Raw genomic sequence first — 24,671 nt, 5'->3', positions numbered from 1 at the left:
TGTGGTGTCAACCTTAAGTAGGCTGAAGCTGAGGTCTCAGCAACCTTAGCATACTTAAGGCCGAACCTTAGCCTTGGGCCTAGGCCTTGCTGGAGGTATGCCAATAAAACTGGTAAAGGGAGGCCGCGGGGGAAGCCTAGTTCCGGTATTTATCTGGGTGGGTTTGAGAACTTGGAAGGTCCCGCTTTCATTTTTTTTTAGCCAGTTTTGTTTGATTTTTAATGGGGTTTTTTCTCTCGAATGAAACAAATCAAATATTCCATGAATCCTAATTTGTGGTAAAAAAAAATACCTCCTGAAAACGAACCAAAAAATTGAATTTTTTTCCCTGCACACCTTAGTGTCTGAGTTTGAACCTGATTAAAATGGACCCCAAATGTTCTCCAGTTCCTAATAAACCTAAAGCCCTCTAACTTTACCACTATCTCATCCATGCATTGAAACCAAAGCTTGGCCTGTCCTTAGGATCTTGTGCTTAGAATGGGGATTTTGTCTGAGAATGTAACCTGAAATATTGTGGATTTTAATTTCTAACTAACAGAGTCATTTATCAAAGTGCATTGTGGCCTTATCGCATGTGATAATGCCATACCACAAGTGATAATGGCAGCATCATAGCGGTATTATTGAAATGAGGGGAAGAGGAGGAGTATGGATGGGGTTTGGACAGGGTTATGGCCTAGTGCACTGTGGGCGATAATGTTTTCCACATTATTACTACCAGAATGATGAATCTAGCTATAAATTTCTATATTTGCTTCCAGAGTCTCCCGCCAGCATGTTACTATGCTGTCAGTAACCATATAAATCATGACAGCAGACACATCTGCAACAATCTATAAAATCCTATCTAGCTGATGTATGAGATCTGTTACCTTTGCACCAGGCAGGCAACTTACCAAGTGTTTTTCATGCCCACCTGCCATCCAGCTATTTGCATAACTATTGATAAAATTGCCAACTACAATGGCAGTCCTAAGCTTTTCCTCCTAGGCAGATGCCCCTGGAGAAGCATTTTTGGTGTGAGAAAATAATGCATCACCTGATATACAGAAATTAGTAAGAAAAACACAATCATCACTACAAACTGTTCTAAAACACCAATAATAATGACATCTGACTAGAACAGTGCCAATAATTAGATAAAAAACCTTAATTAACTCTTTGTTAATAATTTATAATTTAACTATAATTTAAAAATGTCATACACTATTTTAGAAAAAACCCTTATCATTCCATGAGTTTAATCTCAATTCACATCCCTACATTTCCCGATGATGCAGTGTTTCGGCAGTCCTCGAGGCCTCCATCAGGGGACTCCCGATTTCAATCTAAAACCAAAAATAACACCAATCAAACCACACAAACACAAGACACACCAAACTAAACCAACTTACAAACCAACAGTCCAAATATCTTAAACTCACCGCGTCCCTTCCTCTGCCAATGAACAGCTTTGTGAATACTGTTGTACATGTGCGTGAAAGTCCTCATGCTTTATATACTTCAACCTCCCTCCCACATACATACACTCGTCTGTCAGATTCACAATCTGTCCCGAACAAAAGCTATATTGACAAAAATAAATGCAAAGATCAAATGTCTACTGCTGAATAATATAAGGCTACTGCAACATCTGGAAATGTAGAAATGTGAATTGAGATTAAGCTCATGGAATGATAAGGGTTTTTTTTTTAATTGTGTATGACATTTTTACATTATAGTTAAATTATAAATTGTAAATAATTATAAATTATTAATAAAGAGTCAATTAAGGTTTTGTGATCTACGTTTTGGCACTGTTCTATACAGAAATTAATTACAGAATCACTTTCTGCCACAACAAGGTGATGTTCTCTTTTCATGTGACTCGGATTCCCTAAAGCTTGACAAGGGTTACTTGACTAGAGTTGGGACTGCTCTTCATTGAAGGTTCTATATGCTTCTCTGTCTATCTAATCTTCTATAGACTTGCTACTCTAGCCTCCAGAGATCGGATTCATTCTCTGAGATTCAGGAGCTCTTTGCACTGGGTTAGCACATTCATCCTCTCACCAACTAATACACATTCAAATGGCACTCAGTGCAAAAGACTGTATAGTGCCCTCATCCCACTGCTGAACTTCTGTCTGTATCCTAGTGTTGCTGAGTTGCTAAAATTTATTTAAAGTAGTATATGGAGTGGGAATGATTAATTCAATTGAAAATACTCTTATAAAAAGAAAAAAAGGGATTTTATTTTAATTTGTTTGTCAATTAATTTTTATAGGACAGTTAATCAACTGCTAAGGTCAGAGTTAATTACTCAGTTGTTCATGTTAAATCCCTAATTGACTTTTTATTATGAAAATATTTCTTTTTAACCTGGTGATTTTGGTTATAGGCTATGTGAGACTATTTAATTGTGGTTGGGGAGTGATGAGGAGAGCAAGTGGGAAAATCAAACATTGCTGATATTAAGAAAGAGTTTTTTCACCTCTCAGCACAAAGTTCACTTTTGCAAAACTCTTATACACAAAAATAAATATTCTAACCATCTACCATATTCATCTAATACACACAGAAAATAAAGCTTTATAATTCAATCATACAGACCATAAAAATAAAAAAAACATTTAATCCTATTTTGAATTCCCTTAAAAAATTAATGCCAAATTTAAAAATTCCAACACATGCAGAAAACTGGGGCCTACATGCTTGTCCAGACCGTGTGCATGCCGAGTGCATTTAAAAAATGGCCTGGCCTCACGCATAGGAAGTGCCAGGCTCGATAAAAGGGGTGTGCTGGTGGCCAGCATGACAGTGGCCATTAGGCCCTGTCACTGGGAAGCGTGCGCTTGCAGCCGGTCAGCACGCGGATGTTACTTCAACTCACTTGAGGATGTAAGTTCTAAAACAAAAAAAATTTGAAAATTTAGGTAGGGTTTAGGGGAGGGGAAAAGGGAGGAAGGCTAGGTAGGGAGATAGGGAACTGGGAATGGTTGAATCGCATTGCTGTGCTTTTTTTTTTTTTTTTTTAATCCCCCCCTTGCACGAGTGAGACTACACCCTCCTGCACATGTGCTCGCTGATAATAAAAATCAGCCATGCATGTGCACACGGGTATCGTATTTTATAACATGCACACAGCGATGCCCGCATGTTATAAAATCATTGCACATGTTTTAAAATCTACCCCTAAGTTTATATGATGTAAATACTTACTCATTCAGTAACTTAATGTTCTTAAGCTGACATTACTGATTTGAAGTTTGCAGTGCTTGAATATCCAATAGGAAATCTGTGGAGAGGTGATCTGAACACAGTGCTACTACGGAGTGAACAGAAACTTATTCACAAATTAGGAACAAGTTTTCCAAGTGGACTTAACAAAGAGATTGACTGGTCTGTCTTTTTATTCATTTTCATACATTTTTCATTATTTGACAGAGATCCATTATGTTCTACCAATGATGTTTTAGTCTTTTAGTAATGAACACACAGCAGGTTTTATTGACTCCTGACATCTTCCTTATGATGAGCATTTCTCAGTTGTGTCAGTACAAGAACATATCCTATTGGCCGTTGGCCTTTTAAATATGGTAGCCTTCACTGTCCATAGTTTGATAGATGTGATGGTTATGGGAGCGCGGAGGCGGTCCCAATTCTGGAGAGGTAGTGTGCCCTTGGACCATGGCGCGACCGTAGAGGGGCTCCGGAAAGGTGCCAAGGCAGGCGAGACGTGTCCAAACATGGACAGACAGGCTGAAGATCAGGAGCCCTTACCTCTGCCGAACCTGAACGCATCAAAGAGACCCAAAAACACAATGTTGGTCACTGGGGTAGCCCTCTGGCCATTCGATAGCCCTTTTGGACCTGCCACTTGGGAACGGCAGATGCAACAGGATGGACAGAAGTCAAGGACAGGTGATGGAACTCAGATGAAGACTCAGGATATTCAGACAACTCAGACGAAGACATAGGTTGCTTGGAGATTTCAAGCAAGGTTCAGGATTGTAGAGAAGTACTGAGTGGGTGCTGCCTCACCGAGCACCCTACACAGCCACTCATGGCTGGTTGCAGACCACGCTGAAGGTGAAGCAGACTCTGGCAAGACTTAAGTGTGGAAAAGCAGGCACCAGGGACTCTGAAGATTGAGAAAGCATTTAAGATACAGGATACAAGGCTCAGGATTCCAGGCCAGGATTCAAGGCTCAGGATCCTCGGAATAAGGCATTAAAAACAGGGTGTTCTTGAGGCTAGCATTGCTGACTGCAAAAGGCAATGCCCCACTACAGGACAGTGAACATCAGAACACCTGGACCTCGGACCTCCAGGGCACTCAGTCAAGTGCACCAAGGAGGCGTCGAGAGACGGAAGCTCAGGACATCTGGAGAACAGGACATCAGGACATCTGGCCTTCGGACCTCCAAGGCACTTGGTGAAGAGCAACAAGGAGATTCCAGGAGATGGGACATCTGGACATCAAAACATCTGGGGAATAAGACATCTGGAACTTCCGGGACATCAGGAACCAACAAGATGGAGACACAGGATCCAACAAGAAACCAAGACATGGAACCAAAGACGAAGACAAGGAATTCCCACAAAGAACAGAATGCCTAGGAGAAGCTGAGATGATAAGAAGTTCAGGAGCGGACTGGCTCCTTGCAAAGCCATCAAAGACCTGACAAAAGGCCTTTCTTATAGGGCTGAAGAGGAAATTGCAAGATGACATCATCAGGAGGGGCCGCAGGACAACTCCTACTGCAGGCCCTTTAAATCAGCTGAAGATGTGCGGCAGCGTGCATAGGAAGAGGGCAGGACCAGGGACAGCGGCGTCCATGCCGCAGACCAGAGCAGGAGCAGCATTAGGTGCAAAAACCAGGCCCAGCATGAGCAGCAGCCTCCAGGCCGCAGAAGGAAGCCGGAAATGTCACCGTGCCACGGAAGAAGAACAGACGTCTGCAGCGACTGGGCCACAGGAGGTACAACATCAGTGGCCTCCTGGTCACAGCGGTGGAACAGCAGTGGCTCCAGGCCATGGAGAGCATGGTGGATGTTCCCCGCTATCGCAGGATAAAAGGAATGTCATGGGCCTCCAGGTTGCATGGAGACAGCGTCGGGAGAGGTGAGAGGCTCTAGCCGTGAGCAGAATTGTAAAAGTGAGGAGGTGTCCCTTTTCACTTCTGTGCAGCAGTTTGTTGGATAAGAGCCTCCAGCACTGTTATGGGTTAAATATTGTTACTAGGTCTATTACTGAAAAACCAAAGATAGAAGGTTTTATTTAAATGCGGAGAGCACTTATTTTTGTTGGGAACCAAGTAGGAATTACTATGAAGAAAATGAAATGTTTTGGGGGTTAACAACCACGATGAGCTAGTAGTTGTGTAAAAAGGGTTATTGTATTAAACTATGGCAGCTGTTGAGAATTTTAATCAAGGCTATGTAGCTGGCCTAGGGAGCCCTTTCTTTTAATGGGGTTTTTCCAGCACTAATTAATAGAGATGTGAATCGTTTTCCATATCGTCTTAACGATAGAAATCGTGTGGCAGGAGAAGAAAATCGTGTTTGGCATGATTATTTCGTTGAAAAATCGTTAAAAATCGTTTTTTCCGATTAGTGCGCACTAACTCGAGTTAGTGCGCACTAACTCAAAATGATACAAATAGACACTTTCCAGGTCACTGAAGGTCAGTTAGGAATGAATATGTGTTCCTATTGGCTGGCAGCCCTCTTATCTATTGATGTTACCAAGGTTACCACTGAGGTGATGGTTGGGGGGATGGGAAATGGAACTGGAAACTCATGAACACCAACAGAAAATGAAACAAAGTGTTCACACTTCCCAGGTCAGTAAAGGTCACTTAGGAATGAATATGTATTCCTATTGGCTGGCTGTGCTCTTATCTATTGATGTTACCAAGGTTACCACTGAGGTAATGGTTGGGGGGATGTGAAATGGAAACAGTTGGAAGCTTGACATGTGATGATCAGCACTCACGTGACTAGAACTTCTTTGTTTATTATTTTTGTTAGCAGACACGTGCATGTTGAATTTGCCAATCACTGTGCATTTTAGAAAGGTGGTCCTGGCTGGAACTGTACACAGTTCAAATATATGTAATTGATTGTTGGTAAGTGTATTTTTTAAGTAGCCACACTGGCACAAGTATGTTTACTTTTCCTCCTACTTAACTCACTAGCTCAGCTTTGTAAGAAGGGCTTCTCTGCTTGAGTGAGGGTCAGGCAGCTCCCCCCTGTCTGTGAAGCCAGCCTCTCACTAGTAATGCAGGGAAGAAGCTGTCTCAGACTTCACCATCCTCCCCCCCCCCTCACCCACACACCATTCACTAGCTGGGACATGGGGGAAGTCAGGAGTGAGGGTCAGGCAGCTCCCCCCTGTCTGTGAAGCCAGCCTCTCACTAGTAATGCAGGGAGGGAGCTGTCTCAGACTTCACCATCCTCCCCCCCCCCTCACCCACCCACCATTCACTAGCTGGGACATGGGGGAAGTCAGGAGTGAGGGTCAGGCAGCTCCCCCCTGTCTGTGAAGCCAGCCTCTCACTAGTAATGCAGGGAGGGAGCTGTCTCAGACTTCACCATCCTCCTCCCCCCCCCTCACCCACACACCATTCACTAGCTGGGACATGGGGGAAGTCAGGAGTGAGGGTCAGGCAGCTCCCCCCTGTCTGTGAAGCCAGCCTCTCACTAGTAATGCAGGGAGGGAGCTGTCTCAGACTTCACCATCCTCCCCCCCCTCACCCACACACCATTCACTAGCTGGGACATGGGGGAAGTCAGGAGTGAGGGTCAGGCAGCTCCCCCCTGCCTGTGAAGCCAGCCTCTCACTAGTAATGCAGGGAGGGAGCTGTCTCAGACTGGTATCAGGGTTAGGGCACTGTGTGCAGGAAGATCACAACACTCCTGGTATTAATAGGGATAGGGCACTGTAAGAGATGACTGTAGTAGATTGAATAAAGATCTGATGTTTCTGCTCTCCTCACACCAAACAAAAACAACACATAAGCAGAGAAGCCCTTCTTACAAAGCTGAGCTAGTGAGTTAAGTAGGAGGAAAAGTAAACATACTTGTGCCAGTGTGGCTACTTAAAAAATACACTTACCAACAATCAATTACATATATTTAAACTGTGTACAGTTCCAGCCAGGACCACCTTTCTAAAATGCACAGTGATTGGCAAATTCAACATGCACTAGCATTTCAGGTGCCTGCTAACAAAAATAATAAACAAACAAGTTCTAGTCACGTGAGTGCTGATCATTACATTACTTTTTTTGTCAAGCTTCCAACTGTTTCCATTTCACATCGCCCCAACCATTACCTCAGTGTTAGCCTTGGTAACATCAATAGATAAGAGCACAGCCAGCCAATAGGAATACATACATACATATTCATTCCTAAGTGACCTTTACTGACCTGGGAAGTGTGAACACTTTGTTTCATTTTCTGTTGGTGTTCGTTAGTTTCCAGTTCCATTTCCCATCCCCCCAACCATCACCTCAGTGGTAACCTTGGTAACATCAATAGATAAGAGGGCAGCCAGCCAATAGGAACACATATTCATTCCTAACTGACCTTCAGTGACCTGGAAAGTGTTTATTTGTATCATTTTCAGTTAGTGCGCACTAAATCGAGTTAGTGTGCACTAACGGGGAGTTAGTGCGCACTAACACGATTTAACGATTTTTAACGATAAATCGTTAGAATTTCTATTGTATCGTGTTCTATAACGATTTAAGACAATATTAACATTATCGGACGATAATTTTAATCGTTGAAAAACGATTCACATCCCTACTACTTAATATCTGGGAGAATTAGGAGTTACCGTTGTATCAAACCTGCATTGCCTATATGTACATTAAAGGAAAGCATAGTAGAGCATAGAGAAAGAATATTGTTGATTTTAATTTAACAAATCACTGGTTTAAAAAGGATAGAAAACCCAAGCTCACATTTATTAGCTGGAAATGTGTTTTGGGCAACACTTTTATGTTGTGTGTGACTTCTCTTCTGTGAACAATTCTTTTTCACTCAATGCACTTATTACCCCAACCTATGTGGCTATTCATGGCAGTGGCTACAAAGGTCTTTTAATTTTTGGCTATGCTTTGTATCATGTCTTTTAACCTTCTTCCTGCCTTGTCTCTGCTGTTTCTAATTCTCTCTCTGAATGTCATGAAGGTACTTTATAGAAGGGTTAATCTCTCAGGCTATGGAAGAGTAATTATGTAAATAGACTGCCTGTTTTCCACCCAGCTCGGTCATTTCTTAACTTTTAGGGCTAAGAAAAAGGGGGATAATTAGAAATATGGTTCTCGTTTCATTGTTTGGTTCAGGTCCCCCGTGGGTAATTTCATTTTTTCCACGGTTCAGAATTTTTTTTTTTTTTTTTTTAATATACCGACATTCATCTCAATTGAGATATCACACCGGTTTACATTCAGGTACTGTAGGTATTTCTCTATCCCCAGAGGGCTTACAATCTAAGTTTTTTGTACCTGAGGCAATGTAGGGTAAAGTGACTTGCCCAAGGTCACAAGGAGTGACAGCAGGACTTGAACCTTGGTCTCCTGGTTCATAGTCCAGTGCTCTAACCACTAGGCTATTTTGTGATTCCCGAATCTCGTCTTAGTGCGCACTAACTCCCATTTGTGTGCACTAACTCCCTGAAAAATATGCTTTGTTTCAGAGCACTCCTGAACCACGATTAATTAGACTATTTTGTTGAAATTGTCTAATTCGTTTAAAACGAATGCCAGTAGTATATAGAAAGACTTCTATGGTCTCAAATTTTTATATATCTAGCCCAAGGTGTTTCTGTTAAAGTTAACCCCCTTAAAATCAAAGAGGATCATGGACTGGCAGTGATTCCAACGTCTCCAGGCCCTCTAATGCTTGCACCTGACTCAGGACATCACCTTACTAGAATGGATAGGGGCCTAGCCAAAACTGAGAGGGAAGGGGCCCATAAGGCTTACCCATAGTTATGCCTTCAATCTGTCCTGAAGTTTCATGTTGCTATGCTCTGCATACTGATATGCAAGTCTGAGTGCTACCATGTATACTATTAAAAGTACAAGCTATAAAACATGAGCATAGCTTTCATATTATTAAATGAACCCAGTACTAATTATGACATATGTTGTGTCTTTAGCAGATATTAATAATAGAAAATCATTTTCACCTCCAAATCATGAAATATATTCACAAAAGAACTGCCTGTGCTGTCTGCAATATATTCTTTCTTATGAAAACAATCACTATCTATTAAAATAGTGCCTGTCAAAAAACATAGAACAAGCGAGGGAAACTAAATTTGCCTCTCCTCTATTTGTATTGTTCAAATCCCAGCACCACTATTTATATTCTATAGTATCACCCTGTAAATACGCATATAGCTTTTGCTATGATAGCAGGATAAATATACTTTCAGATAATTATACTATGGTAAAAGATGTTGTGCTGAAACATAGGAAATACAGAGACAAGATAATCAATGTAGGGTATAATGCTTAAAGTGATTAGAAAAACATTAAAGACATTTTCATATAGTCCCTGAACAGAGGAACCAAATGATCCCTGATATTTTTGGAGATACTTTTTAATGTGTGGTAACAAACAGGGAGTCCTGTGTGAATCAGCACTTGGCTGTGTATAACTAGCCCTACAGAACAGCTTATTTAACCCCTTTATGAACAGATAAAATAAACTGGTGCTAAGAGCTCAATATTCAGAGGCATTTAGCTGGATAACTCATAAGCTAATGAGTGAAGAAACAAAAGGTGATCGGTGTAAAACAGCCTTTATTAGAGAGAGCCCGACTCTGGCCGAGTTTCGCTCCCAAATGGAGCTGCCCCAGGGGCTATCGCTGTAGTTTGTCTTCAGTTGTGATTAAACACTGAACTTTCAGAAAACATGTACAGTCCAGGCTGTGCAGCTTGGCATGTTAGTCTTGTGTGAAATAGTATAACAACATTATTCAGGGTGTAAACCAGTATGGATGTGATCCTCTTAGAGCCGTGTTCAAAACCAGATTTTGAAATTCTGTCAGGTCAAACCTTTTTGTTCCCTGTAGAAGCGCTAAACAATGTGTGGATCTATGACCTGACAGAATTTCAAAATCTGGTTTTGAACACGGCTCTAAGAGGATCACATCCATACTGGTTTACACCCTGAATAATGTTGTTATACTATTTCACACAAGACTAACATGCCAAGCTGTACAGCCTGGACTGTACATGTTTTCTGAAAGTACAGTGTTTAATCACAACTGAAGACAAACTACAGCGATAGCCCCTGGGGCAGCTCCATTTGGGAGCGAAACTCGGCCAGAGTTGGGCTCTCTCTAATAAAGGCTGTTTTACACCGATCACCTTTTGTTTCTTCGCTCATCGGCAATTTGGATCAGCTTCCGCTTTGTTTTTTGGGTCTAACTCATAAGCTATCCAGATAAATGCCAACTTCTGAATATTTTGGGCACTTACCTGGCTAAATTATTGATGAATAACTCATTATCCATCTAAAATTTTGCTGGATGACATGGGGGCATTCCAGGGCAGTGTTAACTTATCCAGATAACACTGGCCATACAAAAGTGTAGTCTAAAAGTTAGTTGTATAAAGATTTCTGATATCTTTAAGATAGCCAGCTATATCCAATAGTGCGACTGCACCACTTAATATCCCTCCAAAGTTAATTGGATACATTTATTTGGCTAGCTTTAGAAGCCAGCCAGTGACTGAATATTATACCCTATGGGGATAATTTTCAAAATGATTTACATATGTTAATGTAGCTACTATTGAAGCAATTTTGAAAAGTCATTTACCTACATAAAGTGCTCTTAAAAGGTAATTCATATGGACAATTCCATGGATATACTGTACAAATGGATATACTGTACAAATGGATATACTGTACAAATTTTCACTTGTGAATCTCATTTTAATTGTGTAAATGCTTTTGGAAATCAGTTCCTATAGCACATATTTTTTAACGTACAAATTTAAAATTTACTACCATTGTAATCACTTAATTATATGTATAACATATGGCAGTTAAAAATGTTCACTACACAGTAGAAAAGTTGAAATGTGCACTAAAATGGTAGCTATTTTTAGCTTTACTACCATTTTTTTCTTCAAGGACCAGAGATGGAAATTAAGTTAAACTCATACCTCTAAGTAATAAAATAAAAAATATTAAATAAATAAATAAAATAAGAAACCTTTTGGTTCAGTATTCCAGATCCTCAGAAACAAGACCCTGAAGTTAGGGTTAAGAGATCCAAGTATTGGACTCATGGACCCAGGAAGAGTGGACATGAGACTCCCAGGCCCACAAGCCCCAAATCTAAGCCACCAGGTTAAGAAACCCTCCCACTCTAGTACCCTACTATGCCTCCATCCACAAATGTAACCCTACTCATTAATGCACCCCACTGAGACCCCAAAATATAGCCAACTGGGCCCCTTGACACTAATTCCCAGCTTCTAATTCCCATACAAAACTCAATTGAAGATGCATACAAAAAAACCTCAGATATACTTATCTCAATCAAGCATCTACTAAACTCCTTGAAACTCATAATCAACTTTGACAAAACTGAAATCATACTCATGGATAAAAAACCCAATCCAACTCCGCCACCCCTGACAATACTAGATAAACAAATGATAACGATAATCCCTACCACCCATACCAGGAACCTTGGAGTTACCATCGATGCTGATCTCTCTTTCAAATCCCACATAGTAAATAAAACGAAAGAAGGATACCACAAGCTACTAACCCTAAGACATATAAAGCCATTTCTCAACCCTTCTGACTTCAGAACCATTCTGCAGCTGCTTATTTTCTCCACCTTCAATTACTGCAACTCATTACTTATTGGAATCCCTTCATCATCCCTCAAACCACTCCAAATACTGCAGAATTCAGCTGCCAGAATCCTTACAGGAAAAAAAAGAAACGAACACATAACACCCATTTTATCCTCTCTTCACTGGCTACCTATTTCTGCACAAATTACCTACAAATCAATGACCATCATTCATAAAATCCTAAATGATGATCTTTATGGACTAAAAGGCTTAAACATAACCCCCCAAAACCCACAAAGAAACCTATGTTCTAACAACGCAGGATTCTTAAACATCCCCACCTTAAGAGACGCTCATCTTTCAACTACACAAGAAAGAGCATTTTCCATTGCCTCCCCCAAAATTTGGAACACCCTACCCAAAGAACTGAGGACCCATCACATCCTGAAAACATTTAAAAAAGACCTAAAAACATTTTTATTCCGCAAACTCTATTCTAACTATCTGACACCTGATCATCCCAGCCCTCAACAGAACTCGCAAGCATAAACCTCCTCTTCATGCTTTCCTGATGTACCCTCCTTTTTCACCCCTCCCTGCTCTCTCACTTGATTCATTAAGTTCATTGAAAATGTTCTCCTCACTATTCTGTTATTCAACTACTAAGAAAAAATGTTTACTGTTCACAATACTCTACTGTTCCCAACTACCATGTTAACTCCATTTGATTGTATGCTAATTGCATATTTTGTATGCTAATTGCATATTTTGTAAACCGTTATGATGGCTCTACCGAATAACGGTCTATAAAACTCTACAATTAAATAAGTAAATAAATAAATAAATAAATAGATAAATAAATAATGTCCTCTCAGTCTAGATCTGATCCAATAATCAATTCTCATACTCAGCAACTGCTCCCACCCCACTAAGTCTCTCTGCTCCCATACTTCCATTTCTGAAAGCTATTTAAAAAATGGCTCTGATTCAGCAGGGGCCATTGAATTCAGCAGTCTGTTGTGTTCAAAGTCCTTATTAGCAGGTGAACTGCAGCTGGAATCAAAATAATCATGCCACAGCTGTGTTTACTTATGCACATTGTAAGCTCTGGAGATACCCTGGTGAATGTCTTCATTCACCCCCAGATCTCTTCCCAATTTGGTTCAAGGCTGACCCTAGTTAACTTCCAGGTCCCCATCCTATTATAACAAATGCAACTAAAAAACACACTGACAAGCAGAGATAGATAAGCATGCACTCAAGCTTTATTAGTATATTTCATAGTAGAAAACAAGAAATATTACCACACTTTATTTCCTATGGAATTCTCAGAGGCCTAGTCTTTCCAGAATAACTTCTCCAGCTCTGACCTTCTCCTTTACTGTAAATGTAATCCTTGGTAGTCCTGTCCAGTCTCTAATGCTTTATTATTGTACATTTTAGTGTGTGCCAGTTGTGTTTTAGAATAGGGATACAACATTTACAAATCTAACCCTCATGGAAGAGTCTCGACCAAAAGCTGGACTGGGAATCACCAGCAGCCATTTGTCTCTTCCTAGTAGTTATTCTGATGCCCTTTCATGTGGGTCTCTCTTTCTCTGCATCCAGTGATGTTGTTAGTATTGTTGGTGCTGCAGAGGCTGCATGTCTGTTGCTGTTATTACTGTTACTTGTACTATGATGCTGTTATTGTAGTAACTGTCTCATAGTTGATTATGGTTTTTCAAACTGAATCCTTGACTGGCCAGTATGGTTAAATGGTACTGTAGAAAGGCTATTAAAGCCAAACATACAATTTTTTTAAATGGAAAGGAAGTTTAAATGAGGAGAATAAGAAAGAGCATAAATATTGGCAAGCTAAATGTAAAGCATTAATCAGGCAATCAAAACTAAAATTTGTGGGCGCTCCTGAGCAGCGAGCAAGATGGCTGCCTGAACCTGCAGCTCCGCTTGAGCACGCTCCAAAAGTACGGGAAAAAACTAGAACAGACGTTCTTCAGGTTTACTCTTCACTAGCTAAATATCCAGGCTCTTGATGGCAACCAGCAAAACCAGAAAAATTGAAGCAGCCTTCGCGGCGGCGGCGGGAACTAAAAGATCTAAAGCCGATCCTCCCTCGCCTGACAAGGCCCTGCCGGCGAAAGTAATGGCATCAGCGGACGTTGTGTTAACGGAGCTCCAACAATTGAAAGAATTAATCAACGTGAATATCAAGACTACTACCACAATTTGGGGAGAATTGCACAATGTTTCCACCCAATTGGAGTCTTACCAGACCTGATTGGATGGTGTGGAATCACAGGTTTCATCGTTGCTGCTGGTGGCATCTCCGGTCCCGCGCCTTGCTAAAGATTTGGAGCGCCTTCAACAAAACATGGAAGACTTGTCTAACAGGAACAGGCGCAACAACATCCGTGTTTTGGGTGTAAGTGAAGGCACTGAAGGTAATGACATTACGGGTTTCCTCATTTCGTTGATTACTAACAGCTTACGAGTGGATTTTCAATATCCACTTGAAATAGAACTGGCCCACAGGGTTCCGTCTAAACTTCTGCATAATTCAAAATACCCACGACCGATTATTTTCAAACTACTGCGTTACTCTCAGGTTTTGCAAATTTTCACTGCAGCCAGGTCTCAGTCGCCTATTCAACATCAGTGGCGCAATATACTGTTTGTACCGGACCTGGCCAAGGCAACAGCTGATAAGCATAAGGCCTTTTTGGCGCTAAGACAACGCTTACAGAATTTAGGGGCAAAATATGGTTTGTTATACCCTGCACAGATGCGGGTCACACACCATAACCAAATGAAACTCTTTCAACACCCTCAGGAACTGGAAGTCTTTCTTCAATCCTTTGAGAATGCTCAGTCAATCATTACCTGAGAACAAGATACCCTGGTGCCTATTTTTTGGGGTGCCCTGATGCTATCTCAATTTATTCTTCTTCAAAAAACTGTTTCCAGTGCATGGTGAAGGTACCTGATGGCTATTTCTCAGAATGTTTATTTTCCCTGTTGGAATCGGATATATATAATCCATGAGCGGAGCTGAGGGCTCAGAGGGGCCACTGGTCTGCCAGAAGGCTCATTATTGTTATTCCCTTTTTAGGGACACACGTGCTTGCATGCTAGTGTTACTAATACTTGGAACCCTTATGGTTCCACTTCTATTTCTTTCCTTTTCTTTTTCTCTTTCTCTTCTCTGGGGTCCCTTCTTACTTTCCTCCTCTTTCTTTTCAGTTTCCGCCTTACCCATACAATATTTACCGCAAGTGGAGGGACACAGTATTGACCATTATGATACTCTATTTGTGATCATACTCCGATGGCTACCAAGATTACTTCCTTCACTGCAGTTTCTCTGAACATTAAAGGCTTTTCACATCCTATCAAAACAAAGAAAATACAAACTTATGTAAATTCTTTGCAAACAGATATCGCCCTGTTTCAGGAAACCCATTTGACCTCCACGGAATCTTTAAAGCTTAAAAAACAATGGGTGGGCCAAGTATTTTTCAGCCCGGCGATACATAAAAAATGTGGCACCACTACTCTCCTCCACAAGCGGCTAGATGCCACTGTTCTCCATCAATCCGCAGACTTGGACGGCAGATGGAACCTCCTTCATGTTTCCATCAACAAGGAACTCTACACTTTTCTTAATATTTATGCTCCTAATTTGGATAATCCCTCTTTTTTTCATGATACCTTTCCCACCTTCTCACCATTAACTCTCCTTCCACGATCATTGAAAGCGACTTTAATCAAACTTTGGATCCCTTCATAGACAGTAAATCATCAACACGTATCACCACTTCAAAATGCTATAAAGCACTTAATCATCTTCTGTCCTCATTTAGTCTTTCCAACCCATGGCGACTGCTCAACCCTAAGAGCGAGAATTTACTTTTTTCTCGCCCCCTCATTCTTCATACTCTCGCATAGATTTCTTTCTAACTTCCAACAGTTTACTGCCAAGGATTATCTCTGCTTCGATTGCACCTATACTAATATCGGATCATGCTGCAGTCATCCTTAAGTGTGAATTGCAATGTCCCGTACTCACTGATCAAATGTGGAGATTTAATCCTTCGCTACTATCCGATCAAGAATTTGTGCCTAGGATTCATGAAAAGATTGCAGATTATTTTCTTCTCAACAATACTCCGGATATCTCGCTCTCCACATTATGGGATGCTTTTAAAGCCACTATTCGGGGTGAGATCATCAGCTATTCTTCTCATCAACGAAAAAAACGACAGAAGCCTCTAGACAATCTCTTGCAAAATGTGGCCTTTTCAGAAGCGGAACATATTCGACATCCGACTCAGCATTCCTTAGATGCTGTGTTAAAAGCTAAGTTTCAATATAATCAACTATTAAGTGCCACTGTACATCTTCATACATTCCATTCCAATGCTACGTATTACGCAGAAAATAATAAATGTGGTCACTTATTGGCGGCGTACTTAAAGAAACAAATGGAAAAAAAAACGGATCACTAAATTCAAATCGGCCTCCAACCATGTTTTGACTCAAGATGCAGATATATTACAAGCTTTCTGTGATTTCTATGCTACGCATTATCAGACAGAAGTGACACCATCCATCGATGAGATCCAGTCATTTTTCTCTCATCTCTCTCATCCGGCACTTTCCAAACAACAATGCACGACCCTTGAATGCCTAATTACCCCACAAGAAATTGAAATGGCAATCAACGCTCTTCCCACAGGAAAAGATCCCAGCCCTGATGGTTTCACTACTGACTTCTATAGAGCCTTCAAAAAGGAACTGATCCCTTATTTATAGGATTACTACTCGGCAGCTTCATCACAGCCACATCTCTTTTCCTCCTTCTCCGCAGCTTGTGTAGCGGTGTTTCCAAAGCTAGGTAGAGACGAAACAGAAATTGGCAATTATAGACCCATATCTCTATTGAATGCGGATTATAAAATCTTTACTAAAATATTGGCCACTAGATTATAGGGGTGTGCATTCGGATTGACCGCATTAGTAAAACGCAACTCATATTTTTTTTTTACTTAAAAAATTGATTCGACATAAACGATCGGATTTCCCACATATCGAACATAGATATGTTCGATATGTGGGAAATCGCGATTGTTGTGCCAAAATAAAAATATAAACCCCCTCACCCTCCTTAATCCCCCCCCCCGACTTACCACAACTCCCTGGTGATGGAGCGAGGAGTGAGGACGCCATTTCTGCAATCCTTGGCGAGAAGCATGTGACGTCGGCGGCACGTCGAGTGACGCCGGCGTCACGTGATTCCCGGCTCGTTCGCGCCGGACGGCTCGTTCGGCCCAAAAAGAACTTTTGGCCAGCTTGAGGGGGTCAGGAGGCCCCCCCAAGCTGGCCAAAAGTTCTTTTTGGGCCGAACGAGCCGTCCGGCGTGAACTTGCCGGGAATCACATGACGTCGCGTCTGAGTGACGCGGCGCCACGTGATTCCCGGCGAGTTCACGCCGGACGGCTCGTTCGGCCCAAAAAGAACTTTTGGCCAGCTTGGGGGGGTCAGGAGGCCCCCCCAAGCTGGCCAAAAGTTCTTTTTGGGCCGAAAGAGCCGTCCGGCGCGAACGAGCCGGGAATCACGTGACGCCGCGTCACTCGACGTGCCACCGACGTCACATGCTTCTCGCCAAGGATTGCAGAAATGACGTCCTCACTCCTCGCTCGATCACCAGGGAGTTGTGGTAAGTCGGGGGGGGGGATTAAGGAGGGTGAGGGGGTTTAAATTTTTTTTTTGCACATATGTACATATACCCAACTCATTGGATTTTTTTTATGTCCATATTGGCCGCAAGTGGGACCCCCTTTCGGACATAAAAAATATGAACATAAAATTTTGCTCTGCACATCCCTACTAGATTATCAGCGGTAATACCTTTCCTAATCCACTCTGATCAATCCGGTTTCATAAAAATTTGGCTCATAGCAAATAACACCAGACTATTCCTCCACATCCATCAAGCCATTCTTTCTACCCCTTTCCCAGCGATTGCAGTTTCCCTGGATGCGGAAAAAGTGTTTGACCGGGTTGAATGGTCTTTCCTTTTTCACACTCTCCATAATTTCGGTTTTGGTCCTAATGTCCTTTCATGGATTAAACTTATACCATTCCCCAACTTCCTTTTTGTATATCAACAATAAGATATCTCAAAATTTTCCACTCTACAGAGGCACTCGTCAAGGGTGTCCTCTCTCACTTTTGCTTTTTAACCTGGCTTTGGAACCCCTACTTATTGCAATTTGACAAAATCCCCTTATTGAAGGAATAAATGTTGGTAATGAAGAATATAAACTTTCTGCATATGCTGATGATATTTTACTATTCCTTTCTAACCCTGACTCTTCACTACCCCATCTGCTGCATCAAATCACCCTCTACTCCTCTCTTTCTGGGTACAAAATCAACTGGCATAAAACTGAACTCCTGCCTCTTAACTCTTTGGACACTCTAGTAGATCTTTCCACGTCAAGTATACAAAAAGTCCCTCACAGCCTTAAATACCTAGGTATATACTTTTCCTCAGACCCTCAAACAACTATTACCAATGCTGAGTCCCGTATACTACAGTCCTAAAAGGAATTAACCCTCAAGTGGTCTCCTCTACACCTTACATGGTGGGGAAGATTAGACACCATCAAAATGATGGTAGCTCCAAAAATTACATATATACTCTCCAGGCTCCCTGTACTGTTCTCTAAAGCTTTTTATCAACAAATTGATAGGATCCACTCCTCTTTTCTCTGGAAGCACAAGAACCCGAGAATCACACTATCCAAATTGAAGTCCAAAAAATAAGATGGAGGGGTCAACTTTCCAAACTTTCTAGCATACCATCAAGCATTCATCCTACAGCAGGCATACCATCATTTTCATACTGTTGAAACTGAATGGGAGGAACCTAGATGGCTGAGACTAGAGCACACTCTTTTGTCCCCATTTCCCCTTTCATGTTTTCCAGGCATGAAGTTGCTCACTTCTCATGTCACTATCCCGATTCTACACTCCTTGCATAAAACATATCATGTGTTTGATTCTGCTCACCCTTTTCAATTGAGGGCATGGAGTTTCTCCAATCTGTCCCCCCTATGGTACAACCCCTACATTATGGTAAATGGCCACTCTCTTAACTGGCCTACCTGGCAACAGCAGGGGATTTGTTTTTTTATCTTCCATATTGGAAGACTCCAAGTTAATGGAGTTTTCTACACTGAAAGAAAAGTATGGGCTACCTTCCATTCAGTTTTATGCCTGGTTGCAGCTCCAAAGTGCTCTACGCTCTTCCTTAATCTTGTTTAATCTTTCTGCTAATCCCCCTTTTCTTCTTCAGATATTCCAGGAACATGGACATAAAGGCCATTTAACTTCTAGACTTGACAAAGTTATTGCTGGGTCGCTCAATAGAATTTGTACTCGTTTATACCCCATATGGACAAAAGAAATTGATGTCTCTATGAATGTTGTGGATTGGAATCATTTATGGTCCATTTCTACACGCATCTCACTATCTTCCAGTTTGACAAAGTTGTCCTTTTTTTATGCATAGAGCCTTATGGACTCCATGGCGGCTGCACAGAGCTAGCTTACTTTCCTTACATCAATGTTGGTCCTGCTCACATCCTAAAGCGACCTTGGAGCACATGATCTACTCATGCTCTTATGTACATACTTTTTTTGCGCCAGATTTGGCAGACTATTTCTTCCATTTTACCCCTTAACCTTCCTCTCACCTACCCACTTATTTTTTGAGAGGTGCTAATCCTTCTCTTCAACTATCCCCCCCTCACAGGATATTAATAGATTTTCTGTTCGCAGTTGCTTTTCACAATATAATCTCAAACTGGAAGCGCAGTGATTTGCTATCTTATCCTCTATGGTGGAATTCGGTATGTATGTACTATAAATATGAGAAAGCCATGGCCATCAAATGTAATAGGCTTTCTTCTTGGGCCAGGGTGTGGAAGACTTTAGATGGATATGTATCATCCTCTCATAAGAATACCCGGCAGTCTGCTATGTTCCTCCTCCCAATCCATACAGCTCATTGGTATACCCCACTTTTCTTCCTTCTTTTCTTCTCTCTCATCTCCACATTTTCACATTCTTCTTGCTCTGATTTTCTCCCTGTTATCCTTTATCTCTTTCTATGACTCCTCTTTTCTTTGTTTCCTCTTTCTCTATCTCACTTTCTTATGGGTACTTACGTGAAAATTGGATGTTTGCTATTTCATTCATGTTCCAGGTTTGAATTAAGCTGCTCATGAATCATGGTCTTCTGCTTAGTATTCTATCTATGTTCAATATTCTCATATATAATGAGATTAGCACAAAATCTCTTTTTGTATTGCATGATATTTAATGGTTCATGTTATTTCATTGGAATTGTCTTTGTTAAATAAACAGATTAAACTTAAAACTAAAATTTGAGAAGCAAGAAGCCTTGGGAGGAGTTAGTTCTACCACTAGATGAGTAGGGGATAAAGGGCGCACTCACAGAACAAAGTAACCACCAAAGAAAAAATAATTGCTTTCTTAGTTCAGTTTTTAAACGAAGATTTTGAAAGACTAGTTAGAGGAACTGCTACAATTGGTCGGCCCCTGTCACATGGTAGGAGCAATGGACGGCCAGCGCCATCTTGTGCTCCTACCATGTGACAGGGGCCGACCAATTGCACTGGAAGCCCCCGTGACATAGTAAGGCCAAAGGCTATTGGCACAATTTTGAATACTGGCAGCCGATGGCCCGACTGCAGGAGATCACTCCAGGACCCCCTCTGGACCACCAGGGACTTTTGGCAAATCTTGGGGGGGTCAGGAGTGTAGGGGTTTATTCGTTAGTGATATGTTGTATTTGTGGGGGTTCGCCATACGTTTTGTGACCCCCACAAATACTACAAATATGGCATATATGTTGCGGATTGCCAATATGTGTATGCCATCCCTATCAGTTGATTCTTAACTTGCCTTTTCCTTCAGTTCTTTGTGAAAGATTATGTTCCAGATGTCTGCTCTTCCATTTGTTACTTTTCTTTCGATAAGTAGGCATCTTTGGTGAGGTGAGTGGGCCCTGGCACCTTATTGGCAAAGGTACATATCAAGTCGGTCTTTCAGTTCTTGCTGCTGCACTCAGATCGTTTTCCATTGATGGTTTTTGCTTTCCACAATGTTTTTTTTAAATCTTAAATATCTGTATTGAGAATTTGCAACAAGATAAAAGGAGAACAGTTTTCATTACAGCCATCTCAATAAAAAGGAACATAAATAGAATAGTATGCATTTCTCATAGATAAGGCATTATAAAGTATATGAGCAAGGTGTCAATAATCAAATATGAAATAAAAGATATGTCTGCGTGAGGAACAAAATAACAATTAGGGGTATATATCAAGCATTATGAAAATAATGATCTACTGATCATTACATTGCCACCCAGCTGGCAACCCAACAACATCACCTCCTTGCTTTCCTTTCATATCTATAGTAAAGACACACAGTATTCCACTAAAAGGCAAGATTTAAGCTAGTAGACTTCTAACCATTTTAAGTGCAACAGATATCAAGAAATTTAACAATTTCCTTTGTGGGGGAGGCAAAGAAGGAAGAACAGCAGGATACTTAAATACAATAATCCTAAATGATAATGGAGAATCATATTATACATTTACAAAATCATATTCAAAATGTCATGCTAGAGAACATTTTTGGAAAGGCAATAATACAAAAGATGAGATAATTAGGCTTAGGTGCGCCTCAAGACCAGCAGTTATGTCAGGAAGAGAGGCTAGCCTTATGCATGATCCAAGGAGTCCAAATGGCATGATGAGCTAAAAAAAAACATACATTGAGTTAAATGAGAAAAAAAAAGACGTTCTCAATGATTTGTCCTAAAACAGATCTTTCTCCTGGGTGGTAACCCTTAAAATGGAACCTAACATCATTTAGCTACAGCATGGGTTATTTCACCCCCCCCCCCCATATGCAGAACCTTGCAGTTGCCACATTATATTTCATCTGCTATATGGAAGCCCAGTCTTCCAGTCTCTCAAGGTCCTCCTGCAATTTATCACAATCCGCTTGTGATTTAACTACCCTGAGCAAATTTGATCACCTCATTCATTGTATCTCTTTCCAGATCATTCATAAATATATAAAAAAGCAATGGTTCAAGTACAGATCTATGAGGAACTCCACTGTTTACCTATTTCCACAGTAAAAACAGATCATGTAATCATACTTTCTGTTTCCTGTATTTTAACCAGTTTGCAATCTACAAAAGAAGGTTGCCTCCTATCCCACAACATTTTTGTTTTCTTAGAAGTCTCTCATGAAGGACTTTGTCAAATGCCTTCTGAAAATCCAAATATACCACATCTACCTGTTCATCTCTATCCACATGTTTATTTATGCCTTTAAAATAATTTAGTAGATTTATGAGGTAAGACTTCCCTTGAGTAAATTCATGCTGGCCGTGTTACATTAAACCATGTCTTTCTATATGTTCTGTGATTTTGTTTTTTAGAACAGTTTCCACTATGTTTCTCAGCAATAAAGTCAAGCTAACTGGTCTACAGTTTCCTGGATTACCCCTGTATCCCTTTTTAAATATCGGGGTTATATTGGCCTCCCTCCAGTCTTCAGGTACAATGGATGATTTTGATGATAGGTTACACATTTTTACTAATAGATCTGAAATTTCATTTTCGAGTTTTTGCAGAACCTTGGAGGGTATACCATCTGATCTAGGTGATTTGCAACTCTTTAGTTTGTCAATCTGGCCTACTACATCTTCCAGGTTCACCGCGATTGGTTCAGTTCTTCCAAATCATTACCCTTGAAAATCATTTCCAGAACCGGCATCTCCACAACATCTTCATTAGTAAACATGGAAGCAAATAATTAATTTAGTCTTTCTGCGATGGCCTTATCTTCTCTAAGATCTACTTTAACCCCTCAGTCATCTAACTTTATTAGTTGGGCAAAGGGGCAGACTAGATAAGCCATATTGTCTTTTATTGCCATCACTTTTCTCTGTTTCTTTTCTATTTGCAGATCTGACAGAAATTGGGAATGTGACCTGATTATGAAAAGTTTTTCTTTAGACTAAGCATACAAGAAACAATTTTCTAAAGAAGATTACATATATGGTACATTTTTACTTTGGTAATTGTGTGTTATACTGGGATATGTTGCTTTCATCCTAGTTACCCTTCACATGCATATGACCTGTTTAAAATACCACAGCTTCTTGGGATGTTCTAAATAAGAAATGAGGAAGTTAAAATGTTTCTCTGCTTCAGGATGCTTATATTTTTTTCAAAATGACATTATTAATCAACTAAAAATAATGGGGTAGATTTTCAAAGCAGCATGATTTGCTGCCGGCACCCGCTTCCCTGGGATAGTGTACTATGGCACTGTCCTGGCCCACCCTGCCCCACCCCCCCTGAAGAGGCCCGGCACTTGTGCACGTAGTGAGGTTTACGCACGTGGCCGGGCCCATTTAAAAATGCATGTGTCATGCTCAAGCCCCGGCCACGCGCATAAACCCCACTTTTTACGAGTGCAGGCCTTTGAAAATTGACCCTAATATATTCGAGGAAAGTATTTTACCATGAGTATCTGATAAATCAAAACAGAACAATAAGATAAGATGGGTTTTTTTAAATTACTTTTAACAAGTTGTGTTAATAGTGAAGATTTATTATTGGAGCTGTTTTTAAAGAACTATGTAAAACAAGCAGGGAATTCCAATCCTATGTCCTTATACTGTACAACTGTGAGTCTACTTAAAAAGAGAAACTTCATGAGATACTATTCACAAGTCTATAATCACCATTGACTCTTCAGTCTTTTCAAGAGAAATGAAACGAAAATATTATTTGCTTTAGAACTCCTGCTTGGTTCAGCTTAGGGTTAGAGGTCAGCATACCAATAAAATCAAATACATTTTAGGTATGTGCAGGTTAGATGAAGTGACAATTATGTGGTCCCAATAGACTTTTCCATAACTCCCCTTTTATCAGAAGCAAACAGCAATAGAAAAAATAAATATTGAGTGCTATTCCCATCTTATTAAGGCCATTTTAATTTTTTCTTCTTATTTGAAAATGACACTACTTTATACTTAGCAATTTACTGCAGACCTTCTGTTTTTTTCTCTATAATAAGATACTCTGCATGACAATACCCACTTGTTCAATGCTTCACTGAGTAAAGAGAGGTATACAGCCTGCTATACCAAGTTAAAAAAATGCAAAAGGGTACAATCTAACTTCATTAAATAAGACAGCAAGTCTAAGTGGCATACAAGGCTATTAAACAAACTAGATTGCTCCATAATAATAAGAAACATATTTCACATCTGTTGCACAGTACAAGGCTTTTAACAAGTAATAGACATTGCATGCTGGAAAATAGTTGCTGTTCTCCATCAGTATATCATTGTCAATGGCTGGGCTGTCTCAAAAGAAGCACTTATCTCATACACTTTATTGCTTGATAGCTTGCTGATTGCTTTTACAAAGCAATAAATTGATGGCTCGATTCAGCACTGACGTTAGGTTATGCTCATTCTCTTTGATAGATGCCTTGAATTAGAACTCTTGCTTTCTCTTCTGCTTAGGAATACGAAATTCCAAATATTTTTAGCATGATGTCACAAACAAAATGATGGCACAGCTTCCCATGAACATTATAAACACTTTTTAACATCTAGCTATAACTAGCCTATATTATCTTTTAGAGAGGGTTCAATACAAATTATTGTGTTATAGATCATGAGTCACAAAACAAAACAGCTATATTCTTTCA

Source organism: Rhinatrema bivittatum, chromosome 2 (assembly GCF_901001135.1).
Source record: "Rhinatrema bivittatum chromosome 2, aRhiBiv1.1, whole genome shotgun sequence".
NCBI lineage: Eukaryota > Metazoa > Chordata > Amphibia > Gymnophiona > Rhinatrematidae > Rhinatrema > Rhinatrema bivittatum.
This window is presented reverse-complemented; position numbering follows the sequence as displayed.